The sequence below is a fragment of the Caretta caretta genome, chromosome 2 (genome assembly GCF_965140235.1).
Source record: "Caretta caretta isolate rCarCar2 chromosome 2, rCarCar1.hap1, whole genome shotgun sequence".
NCBI classification, from domain to species: domain Eukaryota; kingdom Metazoa; phylum Chordata; order Testudines; family Cheloniidae; genus Caretta; species Caretta caretta.
In genome coordinates this window covers 213807698-213830051 of record NC_134207.1, presented here as the reverse complement: position 1 = coordinate 213830051, position 22354 = coordinate 213807698, and the positions used below count along the sequence as shown (strand labels likewise).

Below are 22354 nucleotides of genomic sequence, written 5' to 3'. Positions count from 1 at the left end.
TCTATATATATATTTAGAGGCAAATTAGAAGAATTTTCAGCTGCTAGTGTAGTACTGGGTAATTACTTCATCAAATGCTGTATGTCTCCTGCAGGTCAAGAGGGCATATCAGTGTAACTTATTAAAATGACATGACTCTTTTCTTATTTGCAAGCTAATGAAATCCAGACTCTCACCCCACGTCCCCCACCACCACGTACGGAAATAGCTGATCAGTTTTCTTTTCCTTTAAATCTGTTCTAGTCAAGTTGTGATACCAGGCAGAAAGGGGGACCAAGCTAGTTGCTGGCACCCCCTGTAGCTGGTTGAGAGAATAAAATGAACAGTTCCCAGAGGTAAAAGACTTGGGGTTTTCTTGATGGGCCTTTGGCTGATGTGATAGGGTAAGACCTTGTGGCTTTTGTGGCCCGAGGTCAGACCTCGGGGGCAAGAGCGGGCAGGGAGGGGAAATGCTAGGGTGCAGAGAGAGTTGAATCCTAACGGGTAGGTTAAGGAGAGCCTGCCTTGCTTTATGGGTTATACGACAAGGAGCCCCGTAACCCAGGTGCCAGTTACGGGTTATATGGTATGGAGCCTTGTAATCCCCATACTGGAACCAATTAAATACCTTATATAGGAGAGAATGGGTGATGGGCTTGTAGTGCGTCTCGTGCTAAAAGTTTTTAACAGAAGTGATGGCTTGCTGCTTAATTCCATACATGTGTGTTGTCCACATCAAAAGCTCTTACACTTACTGGACTAACTAGGGAACTCCTGCCATTAACTGGTATAACTTTAGCTGACACACTAACTGTAATGGCAACATTCAGTCTTTAAATTCCTATCAAAAACTTTCTTACAGAAACAGCAGTTTGGGAGCCAGGAATGCAGTTAAAAGTTTGTGCCCCTTAACATGGTTTAAGTGCATTAAAAGTACAAACACTGTAAACATTGTAGTGCTCAGGCTCTCAGTTAAGGGTCCACTTTTCTCTGCAAACAAAACTAGGTTTATATCTGGAGAATAAACACAGGGTTTTGTAGAAAGGGCTCGTCCCTTCCACGTTCTGTTTTCTCTGCTAGATCAGCATTGCTGTTGACCTCTAGTTCAGCTCTCCTTCAAGTCAAACTTAGATTTTTACAGTACATAAGTCACCATGAGAAAATCTTCGTTTGCCAGTACTGTTGTGAGACGCTGCAATCGTTTCCTGTTTTAAGCTTAGGGAAAAACTGTATGCTAAAAGTTGGGAAGTGTTGACGTAATTGTGTCTACTCGTGCTTTAGACCATCCTGAAGTGTTGTGTGTAATGCACAATGTTCAGTAAGGCTTCAGACTGGGAAATAAGTGTTATTTTGAACCCATGAGTAAGTCAGAGAGCAATTCATAATTCTATACAGGAAGTAGTGTTAGGAGCTATTATCTTTAAAGGGTACATCTACATTGTAAAAAAGAAAGAAACCCCCCATGATAGCAAGTCTCAGCCTGGGCTGGAGCCTGTGCTCTGAAACCTACCACCACCTTGCTGGACTTCAGAGCTGTTGTTCCAGCCCAGGTGGGAAGGTCTGCACTTCTATATTTATCCTTGTGTCGTACGTCTGAGTTGATTGACCTGGACTTTGAGACTTGCTGATGGAGGGTGGATTTTTTTTGGTTTTGGTTTTGGTTTTGTTCCAGTGTAGATATAGCCGCAGACACTAATTAAAAGAGATTCTTGGACATGGGAGTGAGGGAAGGAAGTAATGCAGATTTTCCTATTATAATATTCACTTTCTGATTTTTCCTATTTGTATGCAATTTTCCTGACTCTCTTGTATGTACTTACGCCATCTTTTTTCTTTGTACTATAACAAATTTTAGTGTTCTAAGAACACCATTGTTTTTTAATTTTTTTAAATTCATACCTCTAAATGTATTGACAGTCAGTTTGAGAGCAAAAAACTCTAAATATTAAATCAAGGAGTTAAACCTAATTTCCATTAGCTAATTATAAGTAGTGAATGAATAAGTGTAATTAAACATTCTGGTTGGATTGTTTCACTGTCAATGAAAAAACAGTGGAATAGAGTGCATTGTTAATGTTTTTAAAGGTGTTTGTAGGACTATAGAACCAACAAAGTGAAATTGACAGTGAAATATTTAGAAGCATTATGTATAGCTTTGTTTGTGCTATTATCGTTTTAAATAGCAGTTGTGGGTTAAAACTAGGTGTAGTTTCTTTGAAAATGTATCTCTTGCATGTTAACCATATTCCTATTCACTTCTGAAATGGATTTTTATACATTAACTTAAGGCTTGTCTACACTTACAGCACAGTGGTGCAGCTACAGCGCTTAGTGATGATGCTATCTACACCAGCTGGAAAGCTTCTCTTCTTGGCATAGGTACTACACCTCTCCGAGAGGTTGTAGCTATGTTGACAGAAGAAGCCCTTCCATCGACATTGCGCTGTCTACACCAGGCGTTCAGTTGGTATAACTGCATCAGTCAGGGTGTTCCACACCTTGAGCAACATAGTTATATCCATATAAGTTTGCAGTGTATACAAGGGCTCAGTATCCAGCAGAAATGTTAAATAGAGACTTTAAAGAACTGTTGTCTAAAGATAACTTTATACCTAGTTTGTGAGGAACTGCTTGACTACGCCTATTACTTTTATTTTTCTTCTTGGCTGAATCCCACATATTCTTAGCATTTGGAACGGGTTACTAAAATATATAATTATTGAACAGATCTGTCTTTGCCCCCTTGAGTGTTGTTCATTGTGGCAAGTGAAATGAAACCTCATGTTTGGATTGTTTCATTTGCTTTGCTTTTTTGTGTATTATCAGCAAGATTACAAAAAGAATGGCAGCACCCTTAAAATTCAAGTTGATTTGCACTTACTCAAATAGCAATCTGAGTGCAGTTGATATGGACATGGACCAGATTTTAAAAGTGAAATATAAAGCAAAGCAGCCAAAATAAAACTTTCTGGATCCAATCCTTAGGAATACAAAATAATGATTTTGATATATAAAACTATGCTTTTGACAGTGTACTCGGATAAATTCATATATACTACCGTATTGATTACAACTAAAACTGTAGTTGAATTTTGACTGTAAACTTAGTTTGTCATCCTTTTTCTCCTATAAAAGCCAAAATCTTTGATGAATGCTGTTCCTCAGATGATGCACATATTGCATATTTACATTCCTAATACGTCATTAATTATATTTCTTTACAAAGTGAGAAAACAGAGAAATCTTCAGTGAGCTTAAACACAAAAAGGAAGCTTTTAAGAAGTGGAAACTTGGACAGATGTCTAGGGAGGAATATTAAAATATTGCTCGAGCATGCAGGTGTGAAATCAGGAAGGCCAAATCACAACTGGAGTTGTAGCTAGCAAGGGATGTGAAGGGTAACGAGAAGGGTTTCTACAGGTATGTTAGCTACAAGAAGGTGGGTCAGGGAAAATGTAGGATCCTTACTGAATGGGGGAGGCAACCTAGTGACAGATGTGGAAAAAGCTGAAGTACTTTAATGCTTTTTTTGTCTCGGTCTTCACAGACAAGGTCAGCTACAGTGCAGCAGCCTGGAGCAGCACAGTATGGGGAGGCGGGGAGCAGCCGTCAGTGGTGAAAGAACATGTTAAGGACTATTTAGAAAAGCTGGAAATGCACAAGTCGATGGGGCCGGATGCAGTACATTCGAGGGTTCTGAGGGGGTTTGCTGATGTGATTGCAGAGGCATCGGCCATTATCTTTGAAAACTCTTGGCGATCGGGGGAGGTCCTGGACGACTGGAAAAAGGCAAATGTAGTGCCCATCTTTAAAGGAAAAGAGAGAGAATCTGGGGAACTATAGCCTCACTTCAGTCCCTGGAAAGATCATGGAGCAGGTCCTCAAGGAATCCATTTTTAAGCATTTGGAGGAGAGGAAGGTGATCAGGAAGAGTCAGCATGTATTCACCAAGGGCAAGTCATGCCTGACCAACCTGATAGCCTTCTATGTGGAGATAACTGGCTCTGTGGACATGGGGAAAGTGGTGGATAAGATATACCTTGACTTTAGCAAAGCTTTGGATATGGTCTCCCACAGTATTCTTGCCAACAAGTTAAAAAAGTATGGATTGGAAGAATGGACTATAAGGTGGATAGAAAGCTGGCTAGGTTGTCAGGCTCAATGGGTAGTGATCAACGGCTCAATGTCTAGTTGGCAGCCGGTATCAAGCGGAGTGCCCAGGAGGTCGTTCCTGGGGCCGGTTTTGTTCAACATCTTCATTAATGATCTGGATGATGGGATGGATTGCACCCTCAGCTAGTTCGCGGATGACACTAAGCTGCGGGGAGAGGTTAGATACACTGGAGGGTAGGGATAGGATACAGAGGGACCTAGACAAATTAGAGGATTGGGCCAAAAGAGATGTGATGAGGTTCAACAAGGACAAGTGCAGAGTCCTGCACTTAGGATGGAAGAATCCCATGCACTGCTACAGGCTCAGGACCGACAGGCTAAGTGGCGGTTCTTCAGAAAAGGACCTGGGGATTACAGTGGACGAGAAGCTGGATATGAGTCAACAGTGTGCCCTTGTTACCAAGAAGGCTAATGGCATATTGAGCTGCATTAGTAGGAGCATTGCCAGGAGATCTAGGGAAGTGATTATTCCCCTCTGTTCAGCATTGTTGAGGCCACATCTGGAGTATTGTGTCCAGTTTTGGGCCCCCCCCCCACTACAGAAAGGATGTGGAGAGAGCCCAGTGGAGGGCAATGAAAGTTACTAGAGGGCTGGCACACATGGCCTGTGAGGAGAAGCTGAGGGAAATGGGCTTATTTAGTCTGCAGAAAAGAAGCGGGGGCGGGGTGGGGGTGGGATTTGATAGCAGCCTTCAACTACCTGAAGGGGGGTTTCAAAGAAGATGGAGCTAGGTTGTTCTCACTTGTGGCAGATGACCAAACAAGGAGCAATGGTCTCAAGTTGCAGTGGGGGAGGTCTAGGTTGGATATTAGGAAAAACTATTTCACTAGGAGGGTGGTGAAGCACTGGAATGCATTACCTAGAGAGACGTTGGAATCTCCATCCTTTAGAGGTTTTTAAGGCCTGGCTTGACCAAGCCCTGGCTGGGATGATTTAGTTGGTGTTGGTCCTGTTTTGAGCAGGGGCTTGGACTAGATGACCTTCTGAGTTCTCTTGCAACTCGATTCTTCTATGATTCTATGAAAATGGTAAATGTTAAGATCCACTTTCAGTGAAGTGACTTGCTAAATTATATATGTTCTATATTTTAAAAGAAGCTTACTTAGTCTACAGTCCATAAATATTGTTTTTAAAAAAGAGAACAAACATGAGAGAAATGCAAAGCTTTTCACTAAGATGATAGATGTGTAGACCTTTTGTTGTTGTTTTAATCCTTTTCTCTATGATTGCTGTGTTCTTATGGGTAAGTATATACTTTGTTTTACAGAAGCTTTTTGGAGTGTTTACCTGCTGATTGAAAAGGAGTACTTGTGGCACCTTAGAGACTAACCAATTTATTTGAGCATGAGCTTTCGTGAGCTACAGCTCACTTCATCAGATGGTTAGTCTCTAAGGTGCCACAAGTACTCCTTTTCTTTTTGCGAATACAGACTAACACGGCTGTTCCTCTGATACTTGCTGATTGCAAACTGGAAAGGCCAGTCTTTGGTAGGCACCAAATCCAGTTTGGCCTGCTAAGGAAACACAGTTGGTAAACAGGAGTTTGGTAACCTAAAATTGAAAAGTGGAGTGAACTATGGGGATTCCACTTGCAGAGAAGTCTATTGGAAAGGGTGCCCACAGAGAGCCTGATAGGAGAGGTCAAAGGCACAGCTAGCCGTGGAACCATAACAAATTGTAAATACTTTACATTAAACTTGGAATGCTAGATAAAAGTATCTTAAAGGCAGAGTATTTAAAATCCACACTAATGTGCCAAACGCTATATATTTTGTTGTTGAATTATGCAATCCTTTATTGTGCTGTGGCTTGGAGCCACAGCAGACTCCCATATTATAACAGTATTCCCTGTTTTATGTTTGCTTTTTAGGGATGAGAACCACATTAACTATTTATGTTCATAGCTTTTATGAATGCCTTTCATTTTCAAAAAAATCAAAAGCCCCAGAGGATCATTTATGTTCATACATTTAAGTGAAATGCATTTCTATAATTCTGTCTCAACTTTTATGATGTCGAACTACGAAAAACGTACTGGGTGGAAAAGGATTACACATCAATTTGGACCAGATTTCTCTTGTTTCTTCCTTCTTGTGCACAGAATAACTGTTGGGAGTGTCCACACGTGTAGTTGGAACCTCTGTTGCAGACTGAGTTGGGTGCAGCGTTAGATGGCTCTGCTTCTGTGTAACCCTAAAGAAATGTATACTACTGGCTTTAAAGTTAGTGTTTTCAAAACAATTCTCTGTGTAGATTGTTTTGAAATCACTTGAACTTCAAAGCTAATGTTGTACATTCACAAATACTTAGGTCTTGTCTACCGTGCAGAATTTAGTGCAAAATAGGTAGGGTGTGAGTTTAAAGAAGACTAGCCATTCTGCCCTAACTTCCCATGCTATTATTCCATACTAAGGCCTGATTTACACTTAAAAAATTAGATTGGCCTAGCTATTTCACTCAGGGATGTGAAAAATTCATATCTATGAGTACTGTAATTAAGCTCACCCAGCCCAAGTGTAGATACAGTTAGGTCAATGGAAGAATGTTTCCATCAACCTAACTACCTCTGCTCATATTATCCACTGTGATGGGAAGAACTTTTCTGTTGCTGTAGGAAGCATCTGCACTACGGTGCTACAGTGGCTTTGGACAGCGCTGTTGCTGTGCTGCTTTAGCACCGCTAGTGTAGATGCCTTAGCGTGCCTTTTTGATGTTTAGGTTAATCCACTATTCCACACTAGATACTCTGGGCTTCCCTCCCCCCCCATAAACAAACTCTTAAATTTGTTAACTCCAGTTGTTTACTGTATCGTATTGCAGTAATGTGAAGTCATTTAAGGGACTTCCTCTGAGATGGTACACTTTTGATATAAAGGATTGTAACTACAGTGGAGTCGCATCTTACGCGGGGGTTTGGTTCTAAAGTCAGCACGTAAGGTGAAAATCGTGTATAGTCATAATTATCCTTGAAAATCCCTTAAATGGCCCATAAAGTACAGTATACGGTACATGGTTTTGTGTATACAACCCTGTATAGTAATACGTATAAATGTATAATGTATACACTAATGTACAGTATATAAGAGTACATATGCAAAATATAATTTTACAGTACTGTATTTTTAATTACAGGGGGTAATTACAGGAGGAGTAATTACAGGGTTTCAGGGCTTGATGTCGATCCAGGAGACAGAAGGGACAGAGAGCTTGGGGATGGAGAGTGAGCCGTATATGAAGTGGTTGGCTTCTGGAAGTTGATTGCGTAGGCTTATCTGCTGCTGGTTGTTTTTCCTTGAAAAACATGGTGATTGGCAACTGTTGCTGTTGTCTCTTGAGGCGCTCAAACATTTCTTGATACGGTCTCAAATCATCCGTAATACTATTGATTTTTGAGGCTTTGTTCCATAGAGGGATCGTATTCAGAAATTAAATAATTCAAGTGTTTCACTGCTTGGAACACTTAAGCAAATTTGTGAAGATTCCAACTTGCTGGCTCTTCCCGTTTGTCGTCGTCATCTTCGTCTTCTGTAGATAATTTTATCAGTTCCTCTAACTCTTAGTTAGTCAATATTTCTCTATGGCTCTCAATTAATTCTTCAATTTCTTCCTCAAGGATGTCAACGGAGCCATCACCACCCACTTGCCTGGCCACCTGAACAATGCATTTCACTTCTTTGTCAATGGTCGGGAAACCCTTAATATCTTTCACGCATTCTTTCCATAGGTTTCACCAACATGCATTGACTTTTCAGGCTTGATTGCATTCATTGCTTGTTTAATATAAGTGATGCAGTCGGCAGTGTTGAAGGGCTTCCAACACTCTATCGCATTAAGATTGGGATCAGCATCCATAGTGCTACGTATCTGTGAGAACACAAGCCTCGTGTACGTGGCCTTGAGACAGTAAATCATGCCTTGATCGAGAGGTTGGAGGATGGAGATGGTATTGGGGGGAGAAAGACTACCTCGGCGTCATTATGTGCAAACCGGAGTGCCGCAGGGTGTCCAGGAACATTGCCTACGATCAGCAACACTTTAAAGTCAAGTCCTTTTTCTTCGAGGTACCGCTTGACCTCCGGAATGAAACACTTGTGGAACCAATCCAGAAATAATGCTGCCATCACCCAAGCCTTTTTATTTGATTGCGAGAACACAGGCAGGAAATTTTTGTTCTTGCCTTTTAGGGAACGGGGATTTGCAGCCCTGTAGAGCAAGCCCAGCCTTATTAAATGGCCAGCCGCATTGCCACAAAACAACACAGTCCTTAGCTGCTTTGAAGCCAGGGGTTTGTCTTTCTGATTTCGAAGTGTAAGTGCGATTGGGCATTTTTTTCCAGAACAGCCCAGTCTCGTCAGCATTAAAAACTTGTTCCAGAAGATAGCCCCTTTCTTCTATGATTTTCTTTAATTGTTCGGGGTAAGCTTTTGCTGCCTCTTCATTGGCAGATGCAGCTTCACCAGTAGTCTGCACGTTTTTGAGGTTGAAGTGGTTCCTAAAACTGTTAAGCCAACCTTGGCTGGCTTTGAATTCCTTCTCATCAGAAGGCTATCCATCTTCAGTGGGAGGTTTGAACAGCACATAGAGGCTATGAGCAATGTGTTGCCATCAATAGGCACACGTTTAGGGTTCATGTCTTCCAGCCATAAGTTTAATGCCTTTTCAGTCTTCACTAAAGTTTTATCATGCACTTGGCTCGTCACCTTAGCAGTTATTGGAGCACTTGATGCCACGGCTTGATGAATTTCTCTCTCTCGAATCTTGATGGCACGGATGCTAGATTCGTTGCGGCCATATTTACACACCACATTGGAGAGCGACATACCGTCTCTCAATAAGTCCAACACAGCCAGTTTTTCCTCCAGCATTGGAACAGATCACTGTTTGTTCAGTTGAGCACCAGATGAAGTAGTTGGCTTGTGTTTAGGGGCCATGTTGTACGAAAAATACGTACAGTATCTTTAAACACTAGAATCACACTCAGCGCGGTGAGATGCTCTCACTATGAGAGGCACGTGGGAACTGAGACTGACCGAGGAAACAGCAGATTCACATCTCCCATCTCATGCTCGCTCCGGGGCATATGCTCATTCAGTGGAATAGTGGGCGGAATCGCCCGCACTATTTACAGGTGTCTTCTTGTTGGTGGTTGTTTTTTTTGGCCGAGCGTGTATAGTTGAATTTGCGTAAGTTAAATGCGCGTATGATGCGACTCACCTGTATAGCAAAATATACTTTTTTGCTGTGTCCAGACTCTCAACATTCATAACTGTTGCAGGTTCTCTAGTCTTGGTAGCATTGTATTCTCCTCTTAAGCCACGATCAGTTTGGTACCAAACACAGAGAGAACCTTTTGTAAATAAGCTGCTCCTAAACCTAATGCATTATTCAGCTATAACTATCATGTCACTATCTTTTTATTTTAATTGTTTAATTCTGGTGGGAAAGAAGGAAAAGGTTGTTCAGAAAATAGGCCAATTTCTTTCTGAACTCCAATGTTGAAAATGGGGATTGATATTTTTTCTTTAGTCGAAATCTTAATCTATTTTTTCAAAACTTAAGAATCTATCACATTTGACTTGGTAGATAGCTATATAGTAATAAATAAATGTCACCTCTTATTTTTTAACTTTGTCCGACAATTATCAGTCTATAATGTAAAGTTGGAAAACACTGAACTTAGTTATGAAATAGTTTTCCAACCTCATCCACCACTTATTTAAATTAAAACATGAACATACATGTTATCAACAAATTGCTCTACTATATTGAAAACGCAAAGATTATTTTTCAGTTCCCTTCACCCCCCCCCCCCCCAAATAAACAAACAAAAAGCACAGCAGATTTACAGCTGGGTGAATTTGAAGTGCATGAGGGTCAGAAAAGGCCATTTACAGTCTATCCTTTAAGAAGTACTCTTCAGTATTCTCAGAAGAGTTCATGTGTATAAATCAAATGTACAGATTCACACAGCTGAAGACAAATACTGAATGATGATTCAGTGTATAACAGACCAGAAAATTCATCAGAGATAAAGACGTTTAACTTACAAAATTTACAGTGGCTCTTACCACATATAAATTACATGTATTGTTGAAAATTTTGCTTTAGCATACTTTGGAAAGAAACTGGCCCTTCTAGCTTAGCTTTCTACCAACCACTTGAAATGGTATTCTAAAACGGTAATTCTTTCAAAAGAAAAGTACTTGTGTTCAGGTTTTCCAATATCTAACAACTTCCTTAGAGGTACAAATGCCAATCATTTCTAGGCATCATGCACAAGCAGATTAAAAATTCTCATAGAAAACGCTGTGGCAGATTTGAGAGACTATATGGGAATCTTTTTGTAGAGTGGTATAGAATGCATAGTCCTTCAGTCATAACTTAGATGTGAAGGTGTGGGTGGCTTCAAGAGGCTCGAAGGTACTGTGTAATGCTGTCTGTTTATAATCACACTAGTTTATAGAACTCTTTCAAATCCCTATTAAAGAAAAACCCTAATTAAAAAAGAAAAATCTGCAAGCCCATGCAAGTCAAATATTTTCTTTGCGATGAGAAGTGAAACTAAAACAAAATCCAAATTAACAACAATGCTTACTCTGGGCAATTATCTTGTTTTACTTTGTGTTTGTTCTCCAGGCTGTTAACTTCTCAGGCAGATGCTTTATTTATTTTTGTGTATTGTGTTATGCCAATCAAGTTCCTGGTGCTTATTAAACAAGAATGAACATTTGGTTGGTGGGTCTCGCAGCTGATTCAGATGCTATATTAACCAACTACAATATTGCTTAGATTTAGAATGGAAAGTAATAAAAATATTTGGGGATTTGTGTGTAGTTTCTGTTCATAAGGTGAACTTCTAGTGGGGAAATAACATGTATTTTTCCTTTTTAGAGCTGAGGAATAAAGCCTTCTGGGGTCTTTAGGGTAGATTTATTTAAATCAAGGCAACTGAAATTGGCAATTTAAATCATTAGTAAAAAAAACCTTAGATTTTAAAGTTTAATCTCTAATTTTAGGTTTTCTAAAGAAAAAATGATCATCTGCTGATGCAGCCCCCAAAATTGTTTCTGTTTGGTACATTGAAGCTGTAGGCTGCCTGCCTAAAAGGCTAACGCTGCTGTCTGCTTACATAATTTGTTTAAGCAGTAAGTTCTTAGTAAATAAGTTTTTTCCAACTTTTTACAGTCAGAGTTGATGAATATTATATTTCTGAATGATTAATCATGGATGTACTCATTAATTTATAGTACGTATAAGCTGTATTGTTAGAACTAAACAAAAAAACCCCTCTCCCAACATATTACAATTTATAGACAAGCTTTGCAAAGCTTCTCACCTGGCTTGCCCATTCATTTTTTCTTTAAAATATAATTGACTGAACATGGAGGCATTTGCAGATTCAGCACTTAACAGCAGATTGCTTTGAGTGCAGGACTCCATAAGAAGCTTTCCCTTTGGGAAGAGTGGATTAAGTAGTCAGAGGTTCCAGTTCCCCTTCTTCCTCTTTCTAGGCTTCCTCCTGTAAGTTCACCCTTAACTCTTGTTCTCGTTCCCCAGTGTGTTTTTTCTTAGGGTAGTTGTATACAGCACCCAACTTCTGCATGTTGCAGGCTGAGTAGTAAATTGTTAGCCCTGCCTTTGTTGTCTGTAGTTCAGTCAAGAAAGTACCCTATTAGGCTTTCCAAGCCCAGCCTTCAGCAAAGCTGCTGCCTTAAGCTGTGATGCATCACATGCTTTTCTTTATCTTATACTCTGAATGTATAAAGATACTGATGTTCATATGTATTTTGTATAATTGATTTAAAAAAAAAAACAGGATCTTGGGGGAAAAAAAGAAAAGGAGTACTTGTGGCACCTTAGAGACTAACCAATTTATCTGAGCATAAGCTTTCGTGAGCTACAGCTCACTTCATCGGATGCATCCTGTGGAAAGTGTAGAAGATGTTTTTATATACACACAAAGCATGAATCCCACCCCACTCTCCTGCTGGTAATAGCTTATCTAAAGTGATCACTCTCCTTACAACGTGTATGATAATCAAGGTGGGCCATTTCCAGCACAAATCCAGGGTTTAACAAGAACGTCTGGGGGGGGGTGGCAGCATAGGAAAAAACAAGGGGAAATAGGTTACCTTGCATAATGACTTAGCCACTCCCAGTCTCTATTCAAGCCTAAGTTAACTGTATCCAATTTGCAAATGAATTCCAGTTCAACAGTTTCTCGCTGGAGTCTGGATTTGAAGTTTTTTTGTTGTAATATCACAACTTTCATGTCTGTAATCGCGTGACTAGAGAGATTGAAGTGTACTCCGACTGGTTTATGAATGTTATAATTCTTGACGTCTGATTTGTGTCCATTTATTCTTTTACGTAGAGACTGTCCAGTTTGACCAATGTACATGGCAGATGGGCATTGCTGGCACATGATGGCATATATCACATTGGTGGATGTGCAGGTGAACGAGCCTCTGATAATGTGGCTGATGTGATTAGGCCCTGTGATGGTGTCCCCTGAATAGATATGTGGGCACAGTTGGCAACAGGCTTTGTTGCAAGGATAGGTTCCTGGTTTAGTGGTTCTGTTGTGTGGTATGTGGTTGTTGGTGAGTATTTGCTTCAGGTTGGGGGGCTGTCTGTAGGCAAGGACTGGCCTGTCTCCCAAGGTTTGTGAGAGTGTTGGGTCATCCTTCAGGATAGGTTGTAGATCCTTAATAATGTGTTGGAGGGGTTTTAGTTGAGGGCTGAAGGTAACGGCTAGTGGCGTTCTGTTATCTTCTTTGTTAGGCCTGTCCTGTAGTAGGTGACTTCTGGGAACTCTTCTGGCTCTATCAGTCTGTTTCTTCACTTCCGCAGGTGGGTATTGTAGTTGTAAGAATGCTTGATAGAGCTCTTGTAGGTGTTTGTCTCTGTCTGAGGGGTTGGAACAAATGCGGTTGTATCGCAGAGCTTGGCTGTAGACGATGGATCGTGTGGTGTGGTCAGGGTGAAAGCTGGAGGCATGTAGGTAGGAATAGCAGTCAGTAGGTTTCTGGTATAGGGTGGTGGTTATGTGACCATCATTTATTAGCACTGTAGTGTCCAGAAAGTGGATCTCTTGTGTGGACTGGACCAGCTGAGGTTGATGGTGGGATGGAAATTGTTGAAATCATGGTGGAATTCCTCAAGGGCTTCTTTTCCATGGGTCCAGATGATGAAGATGTCATCAATATAGCGCAAGTAGAGTAGGGGCATTAGGAGACGAGAGCTGAGGAAGCGTTGTTCTAAGTCAGACATAAAAATGTTGGCATACTGTGGGGCCATGCGTGTACCCATATAGCAGTGCCGCTGATCTGAAGGTATACATTGTCCCCAAATGTGAAATAGTTATGGGTAGGGACAAAGTCACAAAGTTCAGCCACCAGGTTAGCCGTGACATTATCGGGGATAGTATTCTTGACTGCTTGTAGTCCATCTTTGTGTAGAGGGCTTCTACATCCATAGTGGCCAGGATGGTGTTATCAGGAAGATCACCAATGGATTGTAGTTTCCTCAGGAAGTCAGTGGTGTCTCGAAGGTAGCTGGGAGTGCTGGTAGTGTAGGGCCTGAGGAGGGTCTGATAGCCAGACAATCCTGCTGTCAGGGTGCCAATGCCTGAGATGATGGGGCGCCCAGGATTTCCAGGTTTATGGATCTTGAGTAGTAGATAGAATATCCCAGGTCGGGGTTCCAGGGGTGTGTCTGTGCAGATTTGATCTTATGCTTTTTCAGGGAGTTTCTTGAGCAAATGCTGTAGTTTCTTTTGGTAACTCTCAGTGGGATCATAGGGTAATGGCTTGTAGAAAGTGGTGTTGGAGAGCTGCCGAGCAGCCTCTTGTTCATATTCCAACCTATTCATGATGACAACAGCACCTCCTTTGTCAGCCTTTTTGATTATAATGTCAGAATTGTTTCTGAGGCTGTGGATGGCTTTGTGTTCCACAAGGCTGAGGTTATGGGGCAAGTGATGCTGCTTTTCCACTATTTCAGCCCGTGCACGTCAGCGGAAGCACTCTATGTAGAACTCCAGTCTGCTGCTTTGACCTTCAGGAGGAGTCCACCTAGAATCCTTCTTTTTGTAGTGTTGGTAGGGAGGTCTTTGTGGTTTAATATGTTGTTCAGAGGTATTTTGGAAATATTCCTTGAGACGGAGACGTCGAAAATAGGATTCTAGGTCACCAGAGAACAGTATCATGTTCGTGGGGGTGGAGGGGCAGAAGGAGAGGCCCCGAGATAGGACAGCTGCTTCTGCTGGGCTGAGAGTATAGTTGGATAGGTTAACAATATTGCTGGGTGGGTTGAGGGAACCATTGCTGTGGCCCCTTGTGGCATGTAGTAGTTTAGAAAGTTTAGTGTCCTTTTTCTTTTGTAGAGAAGCAAAGTGTGTGTTGTAAATGGCTTGTCTAGTTTTAGTAAAGTCCAGCCACGAGGAAGTTTGTGTGGAAGGTTGGTTTTTTATGAGAGTATCCATTTTTGAGAGCTCATTCTTAATCTTTCCCTGTTTGCTGTAGAGGATGTTGATCAGGTGATTCCGCAGTTTCTTTGAGAGCATGTGGCACAAGGTAACCATTCATAATACCTTGTTCAGTGCAGCTAACCAAATTAACCAAGAGTGCTTAAAAAGTTGTATTGTTCTCTCTACATAAACTTTTGGTATAATTTAAACTATTTTCAAATACCTATCTTAGGAACTTAGATGGCCCCCATATCTGAGCACCTCACAATTTTTAATGTATTGCTCTCTCAACTCCCTGTGAGATAGAGAACTGTTTTTTTTATCTTCATTTTACAAGTGGTAAGCTGAGTCACAGAGCAGCTTAAGTCATTTGCCCAGGGTTACCCAGGCAGTTGGTGCTGAAGTAGGAACTCTTAAGTCCTAAGCTACTCCCCTAACTACTGGACCATGCTTCCTCTCTATTCTGATAAATATTCTTGACTGTTTCATAACTGGATTCATATACAAGTATTTTATTTACCACTGTGACTGCTATAATGACACTTGCTCTGGCAACATTTTTTAATTGCTTAAAATTGATTGCCTAGATACTTATATTTAAGTAATGTCTGATTTTTCTATTCCATTGTATAAAACATTACTTATGCTAATGTGGAAATTTGTGGGTTGAGCAACAATATTTCTATTATCTGTTTCCTTTTTTCAAGTACCTATATATTTGGCCTGCAGCCATGCTATCTTCTGTTCTAATATTGTCAATCTGAAACTAACAATGTCAGGAGAAGTCTAGTTTTTGAGTGGGAGACCGGCAAGTGACTCAGGCATATATATGTATGCCTGCAGTGTAGTTGTAGCCATGTCTGTGCCAGTGCTATTAGAGAAACAACGTAGGTGAGGTAATATCTTTTATTGGACCAACTTCTGTTGGTGAGAGAGACAGGCTTTTGAGCTTACACAGAGCTCTTCTTCAGGTCTGGGAAACTAACTCAAGGTTTGTATACACTACCACTTACTTCAGTATAATTTACGTCGCTTGGGGTGTGAATAATCACACCCCAGGAGTGACGTAAGTTACACCGACCTAAGTGCTGGTGTAGACAGCGTGTTGGCCGGAAAGCTTCTCCTGCCGACATAGCTACCGCCTCTCATGGAGGTGGAGTAATTAAGTCAACAGGAGAGCGCTCTCCTGTTGGCTTAGTGTATTCTCCAGATGCACTGATAGAGCTGCATCATTGTAGTGCTTTTAGTGTAGACTAGCCCTCAGTGTCACAGCTAAATACTAGATGGAACATATTGTTTAGCATAAGTAGTTAACCCATTTCAAGGGACCATTCAAGATGAAGTGGCCTATTAACACTCTTCCAGTCACAGGGAGGAAAGGGTGGGGGAGCAGTACAGTAAAAGCTGTGTTATCCAGCACTTTTCATAGAATCATAAAATCATAGAATATCAGGGTTGGAAGGGGCCTCAGGAGGTCATCTAGTCCAACCCCCTGCTCAAAGCAGGACCAATCCCCAATTAAATCATCCCAGCCAGGGCTTTGTCAAGCCTGACCTTAAAAACTTCTAAGGAAGGAGATTCCACCACCTCCCTAGGTAACGCATTCCAGTGTTTCACCACCCTCCTAGTGAAAAAGTTTTTCCTAATATACAAGCTAAACCTACCCCTCTGCAACTTGAGACCATTACTCCTTGTCCTGTCCTCTTCTACCACTGAGAATAGTCTAGAACCATCCTCTCTGGAACCACCTCTCAGGTAGCTGAAAGCAGCTATCAAATCCCCCCTCATTCTTCTCTTCTGCAGACTAAACAATCCCAGTTCCCTCAGCCTCTCCTCATAAGTAATGTGTTCCAGACCCCTAATCATTTTTGTTGCCCTTCGCTGGACTCTTTCCAATTTATCCACATCCTTCTTGTAGTGTGGGGCCCAAAACTGGACACAGTACTCCAGATGAGGCCTCACCGATGTCGAATAGAGGGGGACGATAACGTCCCTCGATCTGCTCGCTATGCCCCTACTTATACATCCCAAAATGCCATTTGCCTTCTTGGCAACAAGGGCACACTGCTGACTCATATCCAGCTTCTCGTCCACTGTCAGCCCTAGGTCCTTTTCCGCAGAACTGCTGCCTAGCCATTCGGTCCCTAGTCTGTAGCTGTGCATTGGGTTCTTCCGTCCACCTGGGAAGCTCTAGAAACTGGCATTTTGGGGTGCCAGATCCGGGCAGTGCTCACCTTGGGTAGCTCCCTGTGCTGCCCCCACCCCACCCCGAGTGCTGGCTCCACAGCTCCCATTGGCTGGGGACCACAGCCAATGGGAGCTTCAGGGGCAGTGCCTGCAGGTGGAGGCAGCACGCGGAGCAGCCTGGCTACACCTCCGTCTAGGAGCAGCGTGTTGCCACTTTCAGAGAGTCGCCCAAGGTGAGCGCCACCAGTTTTTGGCGCCCCAAAACCCCTACCACGCCTCACCTAACCGCCCTGAGCCCCCACACACCCAAACTCCGTCCCAGAGCCCGGACCCCATACCCCCAGTTCCCTCCCTCCATTGGTAATAGTTCTTAGTTAACTGGAATTTTTGACTAACTGACACTAATTGCCCCAACATACCGGATAACAAAGCTGTTACTGTATCTGGGTGGGTGGGTTAGTGGGTTATAGATTTCTGTAATAAATCCAGTGCTTATTCAGTCCATGATTTTTATTGTCTAGCAAAGTTATGAATTTAAGCTCCCAGGCTTGTCTTTTGAAAGTGTTGTGCAGGTTTCCTTTGAGGATCAGCTATAAAATCTGTCAGCTATAGAATGATTGCTTTGTGAAAAGTGTTCACCACGGTTTGTGGTGTTTTTGCCTTTTATCATTTTCCTGTGTGAGTTCATTCAAGAGTGTAGTGATTGTCTGGCTTCGCCCACATAGTTTTTATTAGGGCGTTTAGTGAGCTGGATGAGGTATACCACATGTGATAGGATTTTGGATCCATGGATCTTGAAAAGTGTGTTGATCACTGTAGTGGTGGAGACATGTCTGCAGGTTTTACATCTTTTGTTCTGGCAGGGTCTGGTGCCGCTTTGAGTTGGTGTCTGGTCTGTGGGGAACTTGCTTCTGACGATGAACTTGAAGAGGCTGGGGGGTTGGTTTGTTGTTTTTTGAAGGCCAGAACGGGGTGGGGGGGGAGGGCTCAAAAGATTTTTTTTTTCCTGGGATGGGGTCCCCATCAAGTATGGGTTGTAGTTGTTTGATACCCCATATGGATTCCATTGTGGTGTGGCAGGTGACAACTAGGGGTGTGCAGTCAGAGAGGCTTTTATTTCTGTTTTGAAGCAGGTTCTCTCAGGGTATTTGGTTGTCCTGCTCCATGCTGCGATCTACTTTTCTGGTGGAGTGTCCTTGTTTAGCGAAGGCAGTTTTGAGTGTGTTAAAGTGTATATCACAGACTTTCTCCTCGGAGCATATTATGCGGTGTCTGATGGCCCAGCTGGAGATAAGATTTCTGGGTTTGTTTGGGGTGGTTACTGTATCTTGAAGATAGGTGTGGTGATCCAGGAGTTGCTTGCGTACGGTTGTCAGTAGGGTTTGGTTCTTGGAGCTGATGGTAGTATCCAGGAAGTTGATGCTGGTGTGGGAATGTTCCAGACACACTTTAATGGGTGAGTGGTGGTGGTGGTTAAAGTTGTGGTGGAATTCTGAGTGAGTTCAGGTCGTTTGTCCAGAGAATGAAAATATCCTTGATATGTCTCAGGTATTTCATTGGTTTCATGGTGCATTTGTCCAGAAATTCTTCTTCAGTGTGGCCCATGAAGAGGTTGGCATATTGGGGAGCCATCCTAGTACCCATGGTTGTTCCCATGGTTTGGACAAAGTGTGTTTTGAATGTAAAATTGTTATGGGTGAGGCTGAAAGGGATGAGTCTGGGGATGTGTTTAGGGTGGATATCTGAGGGTTGTCCATTGTCTTGTAAATATTTGAGGCAGGCAGCTAAGCTGTTATTGTGAAAGATGTTAATGTACAGGGAGGTGACATCCATGGGGGCAAGGATGATATTCTGAGGGAGCTTGTTATGTTGTGGAGTTTGTGGAAGAAGTCGGTTGTGTCCTGTAGGAAGCTGGCCCTTTGTGTGGTGAATAATTTATAGGAGTCTGAATATCAGTAAGAGTACCATGGCCAAATACGATGGGTCTGCCTGGGTTGCCTTGTTTGTGTATCTTGGGAAGCATGTAGAAGGCCTCTGAGTAGCATTCTTTTCAGAGTCAATATTGAACCACTGCTCTATCATTCATGGTCAGCTGCAGTATTTTACATGTAGTCTAAAACCTATTTTTTGACCGTCTGTAGCTATTATATCTGTGGCCCTTTTCATGAAAATAAAGGTGTTATAACCCTGCTGTCTTGGCGAAGTTCTGATTCAGAAATTTACTTTATAATCTGCCTGAATAATTTAGCCCATACTTTTATTTGAATAAGGTTCACTTTCTGTCCAACCTTGTGTGTTGTAACATTTGCAATGTTTCATCCAAGAATTAGTTGTGCTGCATTTGTGAGTGAAGATTATTTTTGTCTTTGAGTTGTGTTAACTAAGAAATTTTCCACTGCAGGAAAGGGTACTGAGGCAGCTGAAGCATCTTAATATGAGAAGTCTGCAGATAGCTTATGTCAGTGGCTCTCAACTGATCCAGATGCTATACCCCTTTCAGAAATCTGATCTGTCTTGCATACCCCCTAAGTTTTACTTCACTTTAAAACTACTTGCTTACAAAATCAAACAACAAAAATACAAAAGTGTCACAGCACACTTACTGAAAAATTGCTTTGCTTTTTTTGCCATATAATTATTAAATCAATTGGAATATAAATATTGTACTTACATTCCAGCGTATATAGAGCAGTATAAACATTTCACTGTATGAAATTTTAGTTTTTACTGACTTCACTAGTGCTTTTTATAAAGGCTGTTTTAAAACTAGGCAAATATCAGCTAGATGAATTGATGTGGCCCCAGAAGACCTCTGCGTACCCCCAGTGGCACATGTAGCCCTAGTTGAGAACCACTGGCTTAGGTTGTTTGAAAGGAGGAGCTTATGCTTCTGGTTTTCCCTCTCTTTCAAAACATACCCTCATGTAGCTATGTACTAGCAGATGTATGTATTCTGGTCAATACAGGAAAACGTTAACGCATATCGCCCACCTGTCGCTTCTCTACTAGTCTAATGCTAAGTGTTTTTTGACTGAAATCTCAGCTTTTTAATGAAGATATGGTGTATATTTGAATGCTTTTGGTTTACCTATGTAAATAAATGTCTTTTAATATGAGAAAAGAAGTGTTTATAATCTTGGTCAGAGGCAGTTGTCAAAATTTTCCAACATTGTGCCTGTTTTTAAGGTGGAATATATTACAGCGTCTTATTGATATGGAAATACATCTTTCAGTAAGCTTTCAATACTAAGATGAAATAAAGAATGAGAATTTGAAAAACAGAGTGTAGAAGGGAAGACTGGGAAATAAAAGCACCAGTGACCATTGTAAGATAAGGTTGCTTATTAGCTCTCTAAGAGTATAGAGTAGTTAATCAAAACCTTTTAAAAAGGCTTTTCTACTTCTATTAATGCAGTGGTTCTCAAACTTTTGTATTGGTGACCCCTTTCACCTGAGCCTCTGAGTGCAACCCCCCTAATAAATGAAAAAAACTTTTATAATGCTGTTATATATTAAAATGCTGGCGGCAAAGCAGGGTTTGAGGTGGAGGCTAACAGTTCGTGACCCCACAGGTAGTAACCTCATGACCCCCTGAGGGGTCCTGACCCCCAATTTGAGAACCCCTGTATTAATGTTTCCTCATTTGTGTTACTAAGCCATATCAAGTAGAATACTTAATAAATGAGGATACTGTACATAGAATGAAACACAAGAGTTTTTTGAGTTCTGTTTAGTAAAAATGCATGTTATTACTGGGATTCTTGTGATCTTGAAATGTAATTTCTGGGAAATTGTGGGCTGCTTTTTGGTCTTAGCCAGTGAAATTCAATGGGGAGTGGGGTGGGGGTGGGGAAGGTGGTTCCTTCTGCCAAGTTCTTGTCTCCTGATTTATAAACCTACATGTTCCTCCCATAGACTTGGAAACCAAGTAGCAGTGGTTTGAGCTCACAAACACGTAAATTTTGAAAGGGCAAGCAACAGACTTCCTTATGACAGAAATAGTTTTTGTGCTAAATTAATTCTGTTTGATTTCAGCTAAAGAAAAAATATTAATTTTACATTTTCTTTTGACCCAAGGTTATCTTAAAATTAAACCATTAGTAGTATATGACTCTAAAGCACCACAAAAAAACTATTAGCAGTCAGCTTTCATGAAAATGTAAGCAGTTTTAAAATATATTTTTATGCCTGGGTCATGAGTCTGTTCTATTTTGTTTTCTGTGTGTGTGTGTGTGTGTGTGTGTATGTATGTATGTATACAGTGTGCATATAATGAATTAAGTCAAGGAGTATTTTTTGCTGACTCTGAAGTAATTTAAAGAGTGCCTACTCCTTTTCCATGTTAATTTAAAATATGTACAAAGACATGTTTTTAAAGTTTAAGCACTTGGGACCTTGGGGGTTTTCTGTAGCTGTATGTTGAGTAATTTTCAAGACAATACTGACAAAATATTTACTATTTTATTTGTTTTGTAAGTCTGTTTCCATCTGTATTCTCTAAAACGTTCAACAATTACTAATAAAACCTTAATATTGGCAGTGCTTTATCCTGACTAAACTGCCAATATGCAAAGCACTTTTTATTTTAGCAACCAAATAGTGCTTTATTTTAGTGTTTGTTTTTAGTGACAACCCCTATAATCAACATTGCAAAATCGTTTCCATTGAAACCCTCTGTGTTCACACACTATTAAATATCTGATTCTTTCACTTTTAGAGCTAAAATTTTCCTTCTTTGTTCTGAGTTTGAATTTTTTTTGCAAAGTTTGAACAAATTCTCTAGCAATTTTTACTATGGAAGAGTGACAAAATACATGTTTCCCATTTGCAAAGAGAAAATTTTGCTTTTCTGAGTAGAGTATGTGCTCATAACTGGCTATACTTCTATTATAATAAAAATAATAAGGCATGGGCATAGTGTTCACTGAGGAGTATGTGCTTTACTCAGTTTTAGAGGAGGTTTTTTAAAAAAATGTTTTGGGTGAATGAAAATGCAGGACTGCACATATATCGCAGACATTTCAGTTTAAACCCCAGTTGCAGTAGCTGAGAAGCTATGCTGCTGATTGAGAGAGGGATTAGTTGGAACCGTATACTTTTTCTTGAATTCTGTAAGTGCATGCCCAGTGATACACCCTTCATTCCCCCAAAGTGAATTTCTAGAGCTTTCACCATTTGGACCAGTAAAAAGCCAGATAACTTTTTGAAAGTGTCTAGCACATTATGGGTGATTCCAGAAATAAATAATGATGCCCAGCTCTGACACCCAGTAACTGACTCAGACTGTCATTGTCTTTCATTGATACTAGACTAGCTGGAAGCAAGTTCAGGAGCCTCTGTGCCATGCCACAAGACTCTTAGGACACAGTGTTTGTTTCCAAGCCCACTAACACTGTTGGGCTCCAACCTGTCTTTTCTTACTGATACCCGAAGGTCTCTGATTCTATTTCCCTCCCATCAGATCACAGCCCATGTAGTTTTGACTGACCACCTATTGGCCAATGACAAAATTTCAAGAGGGAGACCTCTATCCTCCTCCCACC

General features: G+C 41.1%; 1 protein-coding gene across 1 annotated transcript in view; it reads left to right on the top strand.

Moving 5' to 3' along the window:
* The window catches only part of AHR (aryl hydrocarbon receptor), a 93523-nt gene that overhangs the window by 29047 nt on the left and 42122 nt on the right, over positions 1-22354 (top strand). The window lies entirely within an intron of this gene.